Source organism: Molossus molossus, unplaced genomic scaffold (assembly GCF_014108415.1).
Source record: "Molossus molossus isolate mMolMol1 unplaced genomic scaffold, mMolMol1.p scaffold_m16_p_10, whole genome shotgun sequence".
NCBI classification, from domain to species: domain Eukaryota; kingdom Metazoa; phylum Chordata; class Mammalia; order Chiroptera; family Molossidae; genus Molossus; species Molossus molossus.
Genome location: NW_023425345.1, coordinates 52,848,266 through 52,868,416, shown reverse-complemented (window position 1 = coordinate 52,868,416; position 20,151 = coordinate 52,848,266).

The following is a 20,151-nucleotide window of genomic DNA, read 5'->3' as shown; positions in this document are numbered from 1 at the left end:
AACATTCCATTTAGTTTATTAATGAATTTATAAAATACTTTTTAATGTAGTTAGTTATCTTCATCAACTCTTTATCAGAATACAAACATATGGTTAGATTAGACTATTAAAGTAGGAAAATCTTTTATGTGTCCATTATAAGGGAAAATGTATTGGAATTACGCCTTGTTGGACTTCAAATTGTATTCCTAAATCACATGGTATGAAGCTAAGACAGCTTCTGAAAAAACAGCACTACAAATCATTTCCTCAGATGATATCATTCTTTGATAAGACTAGAGGAGAGCTCTCTTCAAAAGAATAAGAACACATGGTAAAATATTAATAATGCAATTATTTTAGGATTAAATATGTTTCAGATCTATAGAAAATATTTCTGTGTTTAAAACAATAAATTATTAATTCATCCAACAAATATTTATTGTTCCGGACACAGTGGATACAATAAATAGAACATACTCTCTTTGAGCAATTGACATAATGATTGTTAAGTTTAGATGAGCAACCTGCCAAGTCAAGCAACAAATATCTACTTAAACTCTTCTAAAGCAGCGATTTTCAACCTTTTCCATCTCGTGGCACATAAACTAATCACTAAAAGTCTGTAGCATACCAAAAATTTTATTTTTTTGCCAATCTGACAAAAAAAAAGGGGGGTGGTAATTTGGACTCATTTACACTGAATAGCTATTGTTGTGTTAACTGTTCTCATTTTTTTATTGTAAATTCTAAGAGAAAAGAAGTCCATGCCCCTGACTAAAGAGTCAAATATTGAGTGTTTTAAAATGTGTGTCTGTCAGGGAACACAGTTGAAAAGCACCATGATAAGGTCTATTTTTATTTTAAAAAGGTAAAGAGTTGTACTTGCTTCAGTGGCAATTTAATAATGCATGCAGTAGCTGGCACGCTGGACTGACTCATGAAAAAAGTTATATATTTTTTTAATGTTAAACTAAAATATGCAAAGATAGCTTGTTCACTTGAATAACTTCTCATACATCAAACACAATATTGTTTACTTGTTTATCCCTCCAACTTCACCAATATGTCATCTATTTGATAGAGTATTATAATATTCTCAGATAACTTCTGATATCAACTATAGTAGTTATGAGAAAATGTTTACATCTCCAAGTATTTGGCTTTTGCATTTCCTTAGGAAAAAAACATTTTATTTTTTATTGTTTAAGACACATTTTTATTCAATTGTTTAATAACATTTGATGAACATTGGTTCTAAGCCTACTGTATCAATTTCCCCAAGTCTGGCTATGGGGGGAAACTGAGGTAGCAGGCTGTCAAGTGAGGATGTAGCAGGAAAGACTCAGGGCAGAAAAATGTAGAAATTTCTAAACATGAATTCTTTGTTGATGTGCAACATTTGGGAAGGCTTTTCCAGAGTTCTGATAAGACTTCAGGTAGAAGGATAAATCCTGCCAAGGCAAGAAACCATTTTCAAAACCTTAAATAAAATGTGAGCTACTAAAAATAATTAATTTCCAGATACTATTTATGGTACAATGAGACACAATTTCCAAACAGAAGGCATATTACAGGAAACTCTTTTAGTATTCTAAGATAATTTGAATATTTGGGTGCATACTATCAAAAATTGAATATTAAAATATATTAGGATTCAAACTAAGAGCTTGTTTTTATAATATGAGAAAATACAGGATAAACTTGATGCTCCTGTCAGACAGTGTTCAAGAATATTATTATATCCTGTTATGTTTACTACCATAAATTTTACATTTTAAGGACTTAATGTGTAATTTATAATTTAGTTCATTTTAGAAGACATTGCTTTATACTTATATCAAAAGCTCTAATTTCAACAAATAGCTCATAATATTCCATATTAAGTGTACTCTAAATATAAGTCCAAGATGCACAGAAGGATTATGCACATTTAAAATTGGCTAAATAATGGAAGATATGACTAATAAAGTAGGTACTGTCAAAACATTGTAAAATAAACATATACATAAGGAATATTTGCCATTTATCAAGTACCATCTCCATGAAATGTTTTAGGCCCAGTCATTCCATGAACAATTGCTGCTTTAACAGTTTCTTTTTGTTTCTCTCTTTCCTCCTCTTTCTTTCCTTCCTTCTCTCTCTCTCTTTTTCTTATCTCTATTATTTATATTTATATGAATTAGAGATGTTATTTCTCTAATTAATTTTTATACCAAGTATTTAAATTTTAGTCTTGCTTTATATTATTGTACATACCTATATTACTTTAAAAAAATTTTTCTAGTTATATTTGTACGTATTTATTTAATTGTCTTTTACTGGAATAATGTATGTACCATGTAAATTAAAGTCTGCATCTCTACCTAAAATTACTTCAAATGATTTTATTAATTACTTTTCTGTCACCTAAAGATATCTTTAACTTATTCAAGTGGGAAGACTATTCAAGCCTCCAGGGTTATCTCCTTAAAACACTTTAGTAAAAACCTATACTTGGTGAACAAATAAGCACATTATATATATATATTTTTTTTTATCCTCATCTGAGGACATTTTTGCATTTTTATCTTCTGATAGAGTGGGGTGGGGAGAGAGGAGAAAAGAGAGAGAGAGAAACATCAAACATGAAAGAGACACATCAACTGGTTGCCACCCACATGACTGCAACCCAGGTGTGGACAAACTGCATCCGAGGTACGTGCCCTTACCGGGAAGTGAACCCAGGACTTTCTGGTCTGCGCGCTGACGCTCTAACCGCTGAGCCAAACCGGCCAGTGCAATAAGCACATTTTAAAAAGGACTAACCACGTCAGCCAATTTGGTAAAGATTAATAAAACACCACTAGCTTAACAAAGCTGTACATGTTTGTGGGTCAGGTACTGTGGGTATCAGCAAAAGTAACCTAATATTTTCTTGCTTTGTCACTTACCTATCATAGGACAAAAGAACTGGATAGATGCACAGGTGATTTAGTGGAGACTAATTCACAATTATTATTTTGTGATTACTTAGACAGTGGGTATTAAAAGAAGTAGTTTGTCCTTTAAAAATTATATCAAGATATTTAGGATAACCTTCAGATGGTGACCTTTGTTCTTTGTCAACTTTGGCTAATTATAGGTCTTGGTTTCAAGGTTAAAAATGTTGTATCCATTATGCTGTCATTTTTCTGAAATAAATCAGTTCTTAAATGATACCCCTGTAGTGAAAGTTTTTCACATCAGGAACTGTTCTGGCCATGCAGTTCACAATTTAATTGTTGTGAAAGGAAAGTATATTAAAATATAGTCATATTAAATGACACCTTTAAACTAAGTGCTACCACTACACTTTCATTTAGAACTTTGAAAATAGAGTAAAGTCACTTTAAAAAGTAATGTAAAAAGACAAAAAGAAACAGAGTAAAACAAATCATTTGCTTATCTTTGTGTGATACATTGAAAAAATGGTTCTATATATTTATCTAGACAGTATATATACACACACGTATATACACACACACACACACATACATATATATTCGTGGAAGACAATAAATTTAAGCATGCTACATTTCTCCAAAGAATTTCAAAGTGGTCAGATCAAATGATAAGTAGAAGGTATGCTGAGCAGGGCTTAAAATTAATTTAAGTTTCTTACTCCTTTTTGTACTGGTAGTGAATTCACATATAACAAACCTGAGAATAATATATAATTTTCATAGTAAGACCAATTCTTGTCTTTCATTACATATGACACCATTCTGTGAACCAAAGAAAAAAATAATCCTTAATAATAATATTAATACAAATAATAATAAAATCTTTCTTGTAAGATAATCAAGCCATGAGTATTACATTCCTTTTTCTGTTTCATATAGTAGTTTAGAATAAAAGCTAAAACTAAACTAAAATATTTATTCCTGTAATCTGCATCTCTGATTAGTTAGAAAATGTTTTCTAATACTAGACAATAAAGAAATGAATATGGACAGTCCATAGTAGCTCAACAAAAGTCATAAAAATTATTTTTTAAAATGACATTCTGAGATCTATTTCAAGAAGTTCTTTATCTGAGAGGGTCATTAGTTCATCATTATGCTAGTTGAGTTTAAAGAATGTATACAAGTTTTTTAAAAAATCTGCCAAAACCCAACTAGGAACTCTGATGTAGCATTCTAAAAAATGAGATAGGAGATTTTTGTTTATTTGAACATAATTTGATGAACCTAAAGGTAAAATTATAAATACAAAAATAATATTCTCTTCTATGACAATCAATGTTTGGCTGACAGATTGAATTAATTCATTGACTTTGAAGGTTTAGCTCTGGGAGTTTTTAAATTTGAACTTTACATTATGACAAATAATTTAATAAATTATGTCACATCTATTGATCAATATAAATGATGTATAATGTAACTTCACTATCACATAAAATTGTTCAATATTATTTAGCAAAGGAGCTAATATCTCTCGTTATTTTACACCTTTTTTAGAACATTTGCTCTCTTCCAATTATAAGAAAGGTGGAACATCTGAAGCTGGTGTCTGCCTTGAAATTTCTCTGCCACTGAGTGAATTAAAAGCATATTCTGTAATTTGCATCTTCAACATGTTTCCCACTGGTATGCCCTCTTTATTTTCCTCATTCATAGCGACCTGACTGAAAATTTCTACAACAGATGAATAAATCATAAGTCTATTGATTGTAGCTATCCATTTTATACCACATTTAGGGACCATATTATTTGAACAATAAATTTGCTAGCAAGGAATTCAGCAAAATGATCCGCGCACTCGAATAGCAACTGTAATCACAACATTTAAGCATCGGTACTGACAGTTTGCCTTAACATTTCATCATGCACTTCATTCTTCACAATGAATTGAAGTTTAAATTAGAGGCATTGCTTTGGCATAGGAATTCATATTACCTTTTGGAAATTAAGATATATATTTAATTCAATACTCACATAAAACTCAGCTATCTTCCCTTTGTATTATATTCTGTCATTTTACATTCACATTATCCTGATATCAAAAAGTCCTGCTGTTTTGCCTTTCTCCACTAGAATAGGGAACTAACAATAGAAATGTTCAATGATGAAACCATGGTTACACTAGAAGAAGTTCTGCATTAGTCAGAGATTCTATTAATTTGTGTTATGTCCATCATTTGAGGCATATTTTAGTGTTTTAAAGCAGCATCTATTCATGAAGGAGGTACAGTAAGAGACAGTTTTAAAAGATCAACTACTTACATTAAACAATATCAAAGGCTCCTAAATAAAACAGATATAAAGTATATACTCTTTCATTTAGCATATATGTAAAATAGCATTCTCCAGATAAAAGTCATCATTATATAAGCTTATAATAGTCCAAACTGAAAAACAAAACAAAACCTAATGATCATTCCTAAGGGACTGTTTAACCAAATCAAGGTTTTAAGATACAATTAATATTCTGAAAGATTTGAAAAGGACATGATATAAAGGGGATGATTCGGCTGCTGTCTGTCTGGCCCTCCAGATTCACTCTCGACCTCTCTCCACTAAGTCTGAGCTACCTAGACTTGGGATTACTTTTAATAATTAAACTGAAGTCATACATTAAAATGTATTTGAGTAAGTTAATAATCATATTCTCAATATGTATGCAGACACGGTGCCTTTCATGTGCATTCTTTCACTACATGACAAAAATGCTAGTTTCTAAGCCATTTTATAAGTTTTCACCACTACCAATAAAAATCAGTTAAATTATTTTGACTAACTCTGACAGCAAGTGAGCTATTTCATGAAAAATATTAGAACACATAGGATGAAATAAAGGGTAACATTAACTAGATTATATCATTAATAACCATAGTATTGCTAAAATGCTATGGAAGACAGGGTAGCTATGTCTATGAAATTTGTTCTCTTGCAAATATATAGAAAGTTTCTAAGAGACATATGAAGAAATGTTCATCATCACTAATCATCAGAGAGATGCAAATCAAAACAACAATGAGGTATCACCTCACACCTGTCAGAATGGCTGCCATCAACAAATCATCAAACAACAAGTGTTGGCGAGGGTGTGGAGAAAAGGGGACTCTAGTACACTGTTGGTGGGAATGCAGACTGGTGCAGCCACTATGGAAAACAATATGGTGTCACCTCAAAAAATTAAAAATTGATCTCCCATTTGACCCAGTGATCCCACTTTTAGGAACATACCCTAAGAAGCCTGAAACACCAATCAGAAAGAATATATGTACCCCCATGTTTGTAGAAGCACTATTTGCAATAGCTAAGATCTGGAAACAGCCCAAGTGCCCATCAGTAGACGAATGGATCAAAAAGCTGTGGTACATATACACAATGGAGTACTACGCAGCGGTAAGAAAGAAAGATCTCTTATCCTTTGAGACTACATGGAGGGACCTGGAAAGTATCATCCTGAGTGAAACAAGCCAAACAGAGAAAGACAAATTTCATATGATCTCACTGATTTGTGGAATATAATGAACATAACAGTTTGAGGACAATCCCCTAAGGAGTGGGGAGGTGGGAGAGGGATGAACCACAGAACTTATATGCATGTATGCATGAACAGTGGACATGGACAACAATCTGGAGAAGGGGCAGGGAGGGAAGGGGGAGGGGGGGACCAGTGGGGGGAAAAAGGAGAATCATCTGTAACAAAAATTAATCAATAAAATAAAAAATAAAAAATATATAGAAAGTTACCTCATTCAGTTTCTCTTGCAGAAATGAAATATAAAAAGAGATAGACTGGTTTTATATTGTTAGGCAGCAAGAAAGCCGTATTTCTATCATAGAATATAGGTTTTCTCATTTTTAAGTTTTTGCTAGTCACTATATCATGTACCTTAATAATAAAGAAACCTTATTTTTATTAGCTATAGTATATAAACAAGCATTGATTCATTACCAGTAGTGGCACAAATAATGAAAAGAAATAGCACAGCCAAATGTAGAGAATAAATGAAACCTTAACAAGTTACAATTGTTATGTGAGAAATGATGCAATGACTGAATTGAATCCAAGTTTTTAAACAGATGAGTTACTTAATCATATCTATATATAGCAGTTTCACTGGTCTACAACTTTTTAAAAAATTATTGTTCAACCTTCGAAGAGTTTCAGAAATTCTCATCCAAAAACTGTAAAAACTATTACATAGAATTTTAGTTTCCATAAAAATATTTTGAGCTAAATTTTATTGAGATTCTGGAAGATAAATGAAAGCTTATTATTTTGACCCAGAATTACATTTATCTGAACACTTTATTAACATTCTTGTTATAGGTTCCATGAATATTTTGCATCTCTAAGGATGATCACTCCACTTGAAAATTCTGACCTAATTATCACAGCATTTCATAAAACTTAAAACTCATTACTACCATGATACCTTCTTAATATTTTCTCATTTATTTAATGTATTTCAAAATTAAATTTATTTCAACTTACTGAAGACTTTGTCTTCATAACTTATTTTATCTTCTCTTGGTAAGAGAGATCTAATCCACTTTAGGTTTGCTTCACCCAATTACAAACGAACTTTTTATAGCAAGTTCAAATTTATTTAAATTGGTTTTAAATATAGGCTTGGTTTCTGGAGCTCCCTCCATGTTTTATTCTATTGATCCATCTCTCTTTTTTATTATCAACCTCTCCTTTCTTTTGACACCTTATGATTACAAACATATAAACCTACTTGGGTCTAATCTATCTTTTAACTCCCTCCTAGGACCCATCTGCTCTACCAGTTACTACTCTTGATCTCTTCCCATTTGCAGCCAATCTTCATGTCCTATTCATCCATAATCTCCATTTCATTAGCTCCCACTCATTCAAACAACACGCACCGATATTCTCAAACTGAGGTCCACTTGGAGCTTCTTGTTGCTAAACCCAACGCAGTTGCCAGGCTTCATCTGACCTGAGCCGCTGGAGACAGCAGGCAATGCGGACAACCCTGTTCCTCAGAACTCTTCCACTTCAGCGTTCCTAGAACCACGTTCCCTAATTTTACTCCTAACGATAATGACAATATTTCCTTGTTTGCTCAAGAAAACTTTGGATTATGCTTACTGTGATGGTGCCCCATTCATTTTTATATTTGTCCAAGATATTTTATTTTTCAATAAAATTTTTCTGTTAACTCTTGCAGTAAGTGTGGTGAGATGTGTTCAGTAAACAGCTACTTCAAAATGTCCAGCTTCTGCTGTGATGTTGCCTAGCATGTGAAAAACATGGCCAACACCCAGATCCCTCATTTTAACAATAGTTTAAACATTGTTATGATGATATTGTCATTAAAATAGCCTTGGACATAATCTCATGTAGACCGTAGATTGAATTTGCACTCACAATATATTTGAACAGAGCAAAAGATAGAGATGGCATGATTAGTTTCTATTATTATTTCTGTGCCTTCCCTAAATAGGATGCTTCAATTCTTAGAAAAGGTAGTATTAAATGAACCCTTAGACTCATTTCTTTGAAATACACAATTTTTTATAGCACTTAAAAAAAAAAAAAACAATTTATTTCCAATGTTGTTTTATTTTTTGTTTTTCTTTCTCTTACACACTCACGTAAAGTCTCTTCTACTATTTCACTTGTTTGGGGCTTATTGTGCTTTATCAATGATTTCCTATAGTTGAAGGGTAAACTCATCTACTCAGGGCACATACAAATTAAAAATATATACATTTTCTTGTCAGAAATACTGGTAGACGAATTGTAACGTGCCCTGCTCACATTCATTTGAATTGATAATGTGCAATGCATGTTTTTTGACTTGGACATTTGTCCTTGAGCACACTGTATTTAAGTGGCACTTTTAATACCCAAAGGATACTTGCTATTCCCAGTGTTTGTGTTTAGACTTCTGAAAACTCTAATCTCTTTCTCTAAAGATTATATAGCCATATTAATGCTAAACTGATGTGTTCAAGAAGCTGGACTGGGGTATAGGAGAAAATGTTACTCCTTTTCTGTTGCTCAGCATCTTCAAGGCCCTATTTCAAACGATTTATTTTGTTTTCTTAAACAAAATCCATATTCTTCACACTCTCATTTCCTTTCCTACCAAGAGACATAATTGTCTTGACCAACCTTCTCATATTTTTATTCATCTAATATCTCTAAAGAGATTTTAAAATATGGACCTTTTTAAAAATTTTTTTAAAAAATTAATTCACAGACTTCCCTGAAATAATGTGAATATCTGCAATTTTTGAGACAACAAAAATGTATTTTTAAAAATATATTTAGAAATTTAGAAAAGATAGCCAATAAAAACTGCTTTAAGATATATGTGATTTCATTATGACAACTCTGAAGTACTAAGCCAATATAGAATGTTACAGTTATTATTACTCTATTGGGAAGTCAAAATTTTATCTTTTCTGTATCTATATGCAGGAGGCCAAGAGTGAAGGGAAGACGAGGACTTTGGAAGGAAGCAAATCCTGAGGTGCTTTCTTGGATATTACATCTCTCCGAAATGGTCTGGATAAAGCCCTGTGTGCCCTCCCTCTGCTCTGCAGTTAAGCTACATGCTTCAATTGCCACAGCTTCTTTGGCCTTGTTTTATTAAATTCAACACCAGCACTAGGGTGTGAAGTTGCTAGGGAAACAATTTGGAAAGATACTTATACATAGCTGCAGTTGATTTTCTCTGGATTAATAAGTAGCTCAATGCAATTTAACTCATTTCAAGTCAATGATGCTACCCAATCTATCTGTGGAAGAAAATTATGCTTATCTCTATTTAACATTTGGTGAGCGAATTACCTATTTGTGTTGCTTGCTCCCCTCAGTCCTTAAGTGCTTTTAATTTCAATGTAAACAGAATTATCCGTCCGTACAGTCCCACCCTTTAACACATTGTTAAATTTTTGCAATAGCTTTGTAGCCTCCCCTAGACACTTCTGGTGTCTTGTGACAACGACTGTCAAGAGGACCTACCCAGGACAATAATTTTATGGTGGTGCTCTTGGCTAGAAAAGGTCACTAGCTTATTAATGTCATGGAATCTTTCACAGGTGCTTCTAAAATTCTCTATTAATGATTATCCCAATGAATGATTTGTAAAAATTATATATTGTATTGTAATACATAGTGTGTGTGTGTGTGTGTGTGTGTGTGTGTGTGTGTGTATAACATGTATCTCCAATTATATTCTAAGGACAGAATTGCTTAAGGACAGAGACCTTCGGTTCTACTTTTGACACCTAGCTATCATTTAAGTCATGCCTCCTATATTCTTAAAACATTCTATGTCTCATATCCGCACATCCTGCTAGGTATTGTTATCACCATCTTATATCAGGAAAACTAAGTCACAGAGAGACATGTGACTGGTGTTTAAGTCCACAGTGCTGAGCTAGTGACAAAACCACGACTCACACTGAAGATACTTGGCTCCAAAACCCTCTCTCTGCACACCACAATGTGCTGCCTTATAGTAAATTAGGTTTGTTCTTGATGATGTTTGGCCTCAAGGACGCAACTAATCAACAAGAGGATAGGTTCTGGATGAAAGAAAAACAAATGAGATTGCTGCTACCTTCTGTTTGCTTGATTTTTAGAGACGGGTAGGAGAAGCAAAGTGAGGAATCATGAAGCAGATGGCAGGAAACGCATCCTGCAGGACCGGGACACTCACACTGCTCCTATATGACACCCTCCCTCACTCAGTAGAATATACAGAAATAGTAACAGTAACAAATAGTATTAGTAACAAATCTGCCTTTTTTAGACAGCAATTTGTAAGGCAATTGAGGAGGGAAAAAAACATGAAGAGAATATTACCTGACTATTAACATTCTCTCCAGGCAAATGAAAGAAGTAACATACTCTTTAGGCCATTTTCCTTGGGTGTTGAAATTCATGCAGAGTAATTTTTCTGATAGGAAATGCCACTGGCTGCTGGGAATTTTGAGTGGTCTTTGTTCATAAACATGGACTTTTTAAAAAAAATTTATTTTCCTTTATTGATTTTACAAACAGAGGAAGTGAGTGGGGGAGAGAGAAAGAAACACTGATGAGAGAGAACATCGATTGGCCGCTTCCTGCATGACCCCCACCGGGAATCAGGCCCACAACCTGGGCATGTGTCCTGACCAGGATTCGAACTGGTGACTTCTTGGTGCATGGGTCGACGCTCAACCACTGAGCCACACTGGCCAGACAACATGAACTTTTTTGATGTCCTGAGTTCATACTACACAAAAGAGGCACTCAACATATATTTTCTACATGTCTATTAAATGTTTTGCTTTGTTTCACATGTAATTTGTTTTTTAAAAATCCCTTTGTCCTATCCTACCAGCAACAGAATAGAAATCTTGTTTGTTCTAGAAGGTTATAGACAAAAATCCTTTAATTTCAAAAAGGAATCTTTTAGTATTCAGCTTCTGTGCTACCTAATCAGCCTTTGGCAGTCCAAGACAAAAGGTGATTTTTTTTTTTTATAAAAGATACCACACAAAATGAGTTATATGTCATTTTATAAAATGTTAGACTTACAACATCTAAACTTTATGACTCTAAAAAATTTCTGTTGAAAGTCTCAACCAAGTATCCCATCAGACTGTAGTATTAACACTCAGGTTCTTGGTAGAAGTCATCTTACCCTTTTCCACCAGCAGGGGCATTGACAAATCTCCCAATTTAATCAGTTCATGCCAATAATAATTTTAGCAGTATGAAGGATCTTTGTGAATGTACATATTACATGAATTTTACATGCATGCAAAATTGTACTGGTTTAAAAATGATTTTGATGGGAATTTTATGTGAAAGCCTTTCTTTTGCAGGAAAGAAGACAGGAGTTATCTGTAGGGGTTAGCAGTTCAGTGAATTTCGAGTAATAGCACTAATAGTACCTCCTAAGGGTGCAGCATTCGCTGTCTTCAAAAAGAAGTGTCAAAATAAAAAATAGGCAGTCATTACTATTACTGTTCATTTTTGCCAGTATCTTTTGTTCTGGAAACGCTAAAACCACATTTCTCCCAAGTTATGTAATTTAGGTGAAAAAACAAGGACATGGTTCAAGTTTGTCAAACAGGACAAGACCTACTTTGTAAATACAACACGGCAAGCATCCATCTGTTACCAATGTAAATTTGATTAACAAAATGAATATCATGTAGCAAAGAAAATGGCTAATTTTCAAAGAAAAGCCCAATTCAGATATATTCTGATATAATTCTCACATGTCCACGATTTAGAGAACTATAATAGATTAGAAATATATAAACTTGTTATACATATATTGCAGTAAGATTATATAAATCATTTTTTTCTATTGTTAACTGCAAATGCAACTTAAAAAACAGCATCAATTACACTGTGAAGATGTAAATTAGAACTGTGGGTAACCCAAGTGTGGTGGGGTCCTCTTGATCAGCACCTCACTTATATGTGCCCATTCGCTATACAAACTCTTTGCAACACTCTTCCCCAAAGTAGATACAATTCTAGAAAGCAACAGCTTGCCATGTAGATTTTATTGGAAATGGAGATTTGCCACAACCACACACCAGAATTTAAGAAAAATCTTCCCAAGTACCTTCATCCCATTCCCCTCCTGTAGCTCTCTGCAGCCTCAGCCACTGCTTTAAACCTCTGGAATCTGCCCTCAGGGTCTCTTCCTTTCACTTGTTTCCTCCTTAGCAGAATTCACTTATCCCTTAACCTTCTAAATCTTCCAGATTTCCTCATTCCTACCACCCAATTCAGTAAGCAAAGTATGTTATAAAGCTTTGGGGGCTTAAGATGTTAAATATTTTTTTCTTATGACAAACAATGTTTTTATTCACAAATGAAATCGATATCTGAAAATAAAAGATTTATAGGAATATATGGCACAAATTGATTGAATATGCCACCAAAGAGGGGAGGGAGAAGAAATACTAATGGAACCCAAGTACATAACCTTGACCAGGAATCAAACCTGTGACCCTTTGGTCCTCAGGCCAACACCCTAACCACTGAGCCAAACTGGCCAGGGCAGTACTTTTTTTGTTTCAAGTAAGGAGTCATTTAATGACTGTAGAAGAGAAATTTTAGAGCTATACTTTAGGACAATTATAGTGATATAAAAGGTTAACTTAGTTGGAAAAAAAGAAAGACTAAAATCACATATTTTCTCTATAAAGGGAAAAAGGTAAATTTTTCCCCCACCCCCCGCGCAAATAATGCTACCTCAGAAAAAACATACCTCAGCACCTTCAAATCAAACTCACTTGTAAATAGATATTCATATCCTGAGACTGATTATTTAATGACACACTATTTAGGTTGATACTTTCTTCCCAACACAATAGCATATGGCAGTTAAAAATTAGTTTTTAATTTTAAGAAGATCCTATCAGGAGTTTAAGGAGCCTTTAAGGAAAATAAAGTATTAATATCACTAGTGTACACAATTATTATTGCGGCTTATCTGAAAAACTGAAGAATGTATAGTCCATACACAACCCAAACAACCAAAATCAACTCTCACTCACCATGGTGAATAGCTCGTTATTTCTTAATACACCTAAGGCAGTTCTTTACAGCCATCTGTGAAAATGAAAATTTTGCTACTAGTAAAAGACATATATAGATACAGATATTGACATTAAACATATATATAAAATTGGCATATACATTAAATTGATGCCATATGTATTTTAATAATACATATATATTTATTATATATATATATATATCTCAAACCAAAATCCTCCTCATGGCAGAAGAGGAAGCATGTGCACCCCAAAAGTATGTGGAGTTATATATTAAAGTGACATTGCCAAAGGATACAATTTCTTCGTATTATCATGCTTCATCTAAACATTCTTGATATTTTATATTGTACAGCACAGCACAATGTATCCATGTTTCTTTTAATATGCACTTTAATATTCTCAGTTACTTAAATTTGCTTGCCAAAAGTTTAAAGTAAATTTTTAAAATTTCTTAAAATTGAAGCTGATGCGATAAGAGACTCCGAATTTGCTCTCAACAATTGTGATTCCTCCCTTCTGTCTTAGAACACACTCTGATTTTGTTTGTAGTAACAATTTGCTGATTACAAATACTCACTACGCCAGACCTTCTCCCAGTCAAGGGCCCATGGGACCCATTTCAGTTCCTATAAGGTGTCTCGTGGCTGGGAATTCTAGAAAAGCTGTTATTTTTCTGGGGGGGGGGGGGAGTAGGGAGAGCATGAGCTTTAATAAGCTTTTTGGTTCTTGTTTTTTCCCTTTTTCCTTCCTGGAGCATAGCATGAGGCCTGGGACAGGAGCAGTTACTTTGAGCTGTGGCCCCATGGACAGGTACACCTGTGAATAAGCTGGTGGGGATCTAGAAGGAGCCCGAGAGTCGCCAGCGCTGTGACTGCCCAGCTCTGCAGTGCTGTCCGGTAGAACTCTCCACAGCGCTGCGTGCTGCCCAGTCCAATCGCCGCTAGTCCCATGTAATTATAGAACATTTGAAATACAGCTAGTAAGATTGAGGAATGAACATTTAATTTAATGCATTTTTTAAATTTAAGTAGCCGCACGTGACTAGTGGCCAGTCTATTGGACAGCACAACTAGACTTATACCTTGTTTAGGAAGGCTGCTTTAACATGCAATTGACTGCACTCCACTACATGTACTATGTTTATACTGCAGCTTCATGTTTTCTCTTTACCCCTTGGTACACACACGCACACACACACACACACACACACACACACACATCAAATCATACCTTGGTGGGACTGACCTACAGATAACTGAGAGTCTCTTTAGAGTGGCACACAGGATGAAGCAAAAGAATGGAAGCCTGGAGTACTGAAAAGAGACTAATTTACCACAGGCAGGCTCCACGCAACATCCAGCTTCTCCGTCTGCCCTTCTCAAGGCCGGCAACCGAACGGCGCAGAAGGACGTGTGCGCGGGCGAGTTCAGCCTTTCCTTCTCCGGGAAACGGTTCTGCTTTCCCGCAAGAGAGAGGTCACGTGCACCTGTTAGCGGCTCTGGCTTCTCTGACTCCATATTCAGACACGGTGCCTCGCCTGGCCCGGGTGTGTTCTGTGTTAGGGCCGAAGAGAATAATGAAGAGGCAGAAAGCCCTGGCGGATGGTAAGCAATACACATATGTTCAATTTCTTCTTGTTTCCAGATCACTGCGCAGATCAGAGGATGAACAGGGATCGATGGAACGACCACCAGAAGGAATAGGAGGCTAACACTGAACAGTTGAAAGGATTCACTACTGCTGCCATTCTATAAGCAAGAAACAATGTTAAAAAAAAAAAAGTCTTGTCTTTGAGTGGAAGGAGAAGGATTGGACTTCTGGAATCCCAGTTACAGCCATAACTATAACTCCATGAACACAAAGTATTAAGGATACCTCTGTGGTGGTGATTTTCACCCTAGATTGCTAATAGAGGTACAGCCCAATAGTCTTTCGTAATGAGAAATCGTTAGGCATCTTTTGTAAAATAAATAGATAGATAAAGTCCTACTGTATTTATGAAATAAATTACTGCTGTCTTTCATTTTGTTATCCAACTATGGCCTTACTGTGCATTTAATATTAACTGAAGCCATATTATTAAATTGCAATTGCTTGCCCTGGCCAGTTTGACTCAGCAGTTAGAGTGTCGGCCTACAGACCAGAGTCTTGGGTTTGATTCTGGTCAAGGTCGTGTACCTCGGTTGCAGTTTGTCCCTGACTCTGGTCGGGGTCATGTGGGAGGCAACCAGTCGATGTGTCCCTCTCACATTGATATTTCTCTCTTCCTCTCTCTCCCTCCTTCACTTTATCTGAAGATAAATAGAAAAATATCCTCAAGTGAGGATTAAATAAATAAATTATAATTGCTTATTTTCAGTCAACAGGCTTTCATTTTATACACTCCTTGTATAAGAAATATTAGAGCATAAAAAACATTTTAAAGGGGAAAAAAATTTTTTTCAAGCAGAAACTATGGTAAAGAGTCAAAAGCAGACCTATAAGAGCATGTTTCTTCCCAGAAAATGCAGTTCTGGACCTGATCAATTCACAGTAGCATGCAACTAAAGGAACATAAATAGATGAAGAAAAACACACTACTCTCTGACATGTAAATTCTAATCATACTGAGATATAAATTATACTGAAAATAATAGTGGGTAGATATAATAAACCCAAGGAAAATATCAACACCTAAAATAATCCAGATAAATAATTTCCTTTATAGTCTTCCTTAGCTATAAAGTAAATACCAGCTCATTTGGAATCTATTAGTCACCGAATAAACAATGATAGGCAAGATTCTTTGAGCACCTACTATGTGCCAGACACTCTGCTTACCACTTTATATTTGTTGTCTCATTTACTCCCTTAATTAATTGTTAATAAAATTGAATATGATCAAGGCAACATTTTATTAGCTTTATAAAAAATTTATATTATGTCATAGCTCAGCAAAATATATTTTATATTAGTTTTATATTACCTATAAAATTAATAATTTATTACCTATTTATAAAATAAATAATTTGTTACCTATTTATTAATAATTTATTACCTAGTAATAATTTATTACTCTAATCTATATTACCTATAAAATAAATAATAACCTCCTATGAAGTAATGAGTATAATAAGAAGACTTTTAAACTGTAAACCCATAAGATTAACATCCTCACACCCACTTAGGGCTCTATCACTGATTTATCAGGTACATGGGTAGGAGCAAGCCATTGAAATGACTTCTAACAATTGACCTTATGAGTTCTGAGAAATTGTTTCAAGTAAATGTAAAATAATAACCAATTGAGGAAAAAGAAACAAAACAGAAGTTACTCTTGAACCAAAAGGTTTTGTGTCAAGAAAACAGGAACAGGACTTTGTTATGGGTGTTTCCTAAAGATAAAGATGTAGAAGCAAACATGGAAAATGGTTCAGAAGTTTCAGAAGTCCATGTAGCTGTTTATGGAGTTTCATGTACAAAAGCATAACAGCTAAGTAGAGGTGGATGAAAACAATGAAGCAAAATGTTAAGAGAAGAAAACCTAGTCAGAAGCATCCACTTATGTGTCTCACAATTGCTACACAGCACTGGTTCTATGAACAGAAATAGATAGGAACAATTACAAAGCATGGCGAGAAACAAGTAGAACTTGCCCATTAGCTTGCTGGAAATCATGTACTTCAAGAACAGGGAGATGGGCTGAAATGAGGTGTTACAAGTCTGTAAATCATCATGGTTTGTATAGTGTTAGAATTCTTAAACCACTTTATGGCTTCTGTCTTTCATTGGTGAATAACACTTCTCATTGATTGACCCATCCACCTGCTCTGCTTTCTCCTCAAATTACCCATGAAATCACAAGTGTCCGAGTTTCCATGGCCCTAAAGCAGCGATTTTCACCTGGTATGCCACAAGAATTTTTAACACATGCAAGACCTGACTACTTATTCAGGGGCACTGACCTCTTTTCCCTTAGACTTTCAAATAAATAAATGACAACAGCCAATACAGCAGCAGCCATCGATGTGAATGAACCAAAATTATATCTATTTTTGTGTCAGGCCAAAAAAATCTATTTTGGGGTGTGCTGCAGAATTTTAATAATTAATGTGTGCCATGAGATGAAAAAGGTTGAAAATTGCTGCCCCAGAGAGAGTACTGAATGTGATTTTCCCCTTTTAGAGAGGAATTTCCTCTGCTATCCAATCGTTGTGCCCGATCCTACAAGCACTCAGAGCTCCTCTATATTTTGACCAGTGAAACAAACAGAACCACTTCGGGAAGCATGAGTATGACACCCAGGCACAGTCACACGGTGCAGTGAGTGCCCTTGGAGAGACAGGATCTGCATAACAATTCAAAATCTTTCTTTACTTTCAGGTGCTCCCTCTATACTTTTAGCATGTGTCCTGGAGACTAAGCACCCAGTAATGTAGTTTGGCCAGGTGAGAACACTTCCAAACAGGGAAACCAGCCCCAGAATGTGAACATTACTCTGTATTGAGAAAATCATTCTTAGGCTGGCATAAGAAGGACCATTTCTTTCCAAATGTTCAGGAGAGGAAAAAAAAAAAAATCCCATCCTTTAGAGTTGGAAGCACAGGCAAAATGAGAGGTACATTATTTCTTAGACTTGCAGAACTATCCTAGCTAAATGTTGCCAGACAGTAGAAATTTGGCTAAGGCTTTGCACATTGAACTGTCCTGAAGCTGAAAATCTGAGTGTGTTCTGGTAGCACGCAGATGGACCTGAGGGGTTTCAAGAGAAAAACGTGCATCCTATTGGTTCTGAACAGCAAATCACTGGGATAGAGCTGCCATTATTCAAGGATAAGGACACTGGAAGAGGGCAGAGAGGAGATAAATAGAGATGCAAAAAAAAAAAAAAAAAGAGAGAGAGAGAGAAAAGAACAAGGAAACTGGAGAAAGTGTAAAGTGGAAGAAATGGCCTTGGTTAATGAAAAGACGAGGCAAGACCTAATGGGAACGTCGCCTGAAAAAGAGAGCGTAAAGTTGACTCCTCAAATGTAGTGTGACAAGAAACATAAGACAATGTGAAAATGCACTAACTATGCACAGTCACTAAAATGTAAGAAAAACATATGCTCTCTGAAATAAGGGGGAAAAGACAGGAAACCAAATGGAGACACACCAGCATGATAGCCATACAGCATTCACAGCTTGAAAGCCTGTGTTCAGATACGGCTTCATCACACCACTTACCAACTCTGATGTTCGTTTGCTATTTAGCTTCATAGAATCATAAAGTTTCTTGTAAATAATAAAGAAAAACTAAAATCATGCTAAAATTGATATAGTTCAATTGATAAAATACGAAGAGAAAAGTGCAGGATAACATCTACTGAAGGGACCCCAGTTTTGCCACTCTGAAGCTGCCTTTTGGGGATATTGATTTTAAGCTGTTTATTAGAGAAACAAAAGAATCAGAACCTTTGACTCTCCCCCATTTCCTGCCCAAGAGATTCAGACAGAGAACCTCGTTTCAGGAAGGAGATCTAGAGAGGTTTGCTCTAGACTAATTGGAATTAAGTGTGGTGAAGAGAGGGCTTCAGGCAGGAGGACTCCAAACCTGTTAGCTAGGTGTTCTCTGTGTCCCACTGTTTCTGAATCACCTAGCAAGAATTTTCCTGCCATGCATTTCTGGCTCTTTCTCAACTATCTGTAATCGCCCATTTTACTTCTGAAATCTAATACCTCAATCTCCCTTTTTCTCCTTTGTCCAAAATGTCGTATATACCTAATGCTGCCTCACTGTCTTTGGAATTCTCATGCCTATGTGAATTCCCCATATGAATGTATTCAAACTTTGCTTTTTCTCCTATTACTGTTTCTGTTTGTTTCATTATTAGTCCATCCAGAAGAATTTAGAAGGAGAAAGAAATATATATTTTTTTTTTTTTAGCCTCCACACTATAACAAAGGTTTAAGGGCTCTAATAAAAACTATAATGAATAGCCTAGCTGGTGTGGCTCAGTGGATTGAGCTCATCCCATGGACTGAGAGGTCCAAGTTTGATTCCTGATCAAGGCACATGCCTGGGTTGCAAGCTCAATCCCTAGTAGGGGTCATGCAGGAGGCAGCTGATTGATGTTTCTCTCTCACATCAATGTTTCTATCTCTCCCTCCCTTTCTCTCTCTAAAAAATCAATTAAAAAATACATATATTTTTTTAAAAATTAACAATAGCCCTGGCTGATGTGGCTCAGTTGGTCGAGTGTCATTCTGTGCACCAAAAGGTCACCCATTTGATTCCCCTGGCAGGGCACATACCCATGGGACAGGAAGCAACAAATCAATGTTTTTCTCTCTCTCCTTCTCCCTTCCTCTCTCTTTAAAATCAATAAAAGATATTTTTAAAAAACTACCAAGAATAAATAATATATGATACATCTACATATATTTTTTACTTGAAAAAAAAAAAAATTATATCCTAACCTTACACCATATACTATAATAATGCCAATCAGTTTGAAGAATAGTATGTGAAGTGTACAACAGCAAATGGATAAAATAAAAATACAGATGAACCTGGGTGTGTGATCTAGGGCAGAGAGCTAATAAAGCTCAAAATTATAAAGTAAATCATAAAGAAAAAAAATTAGTATGTTGTTATTAGACGTGTTAAAAAAGAAACAACGGG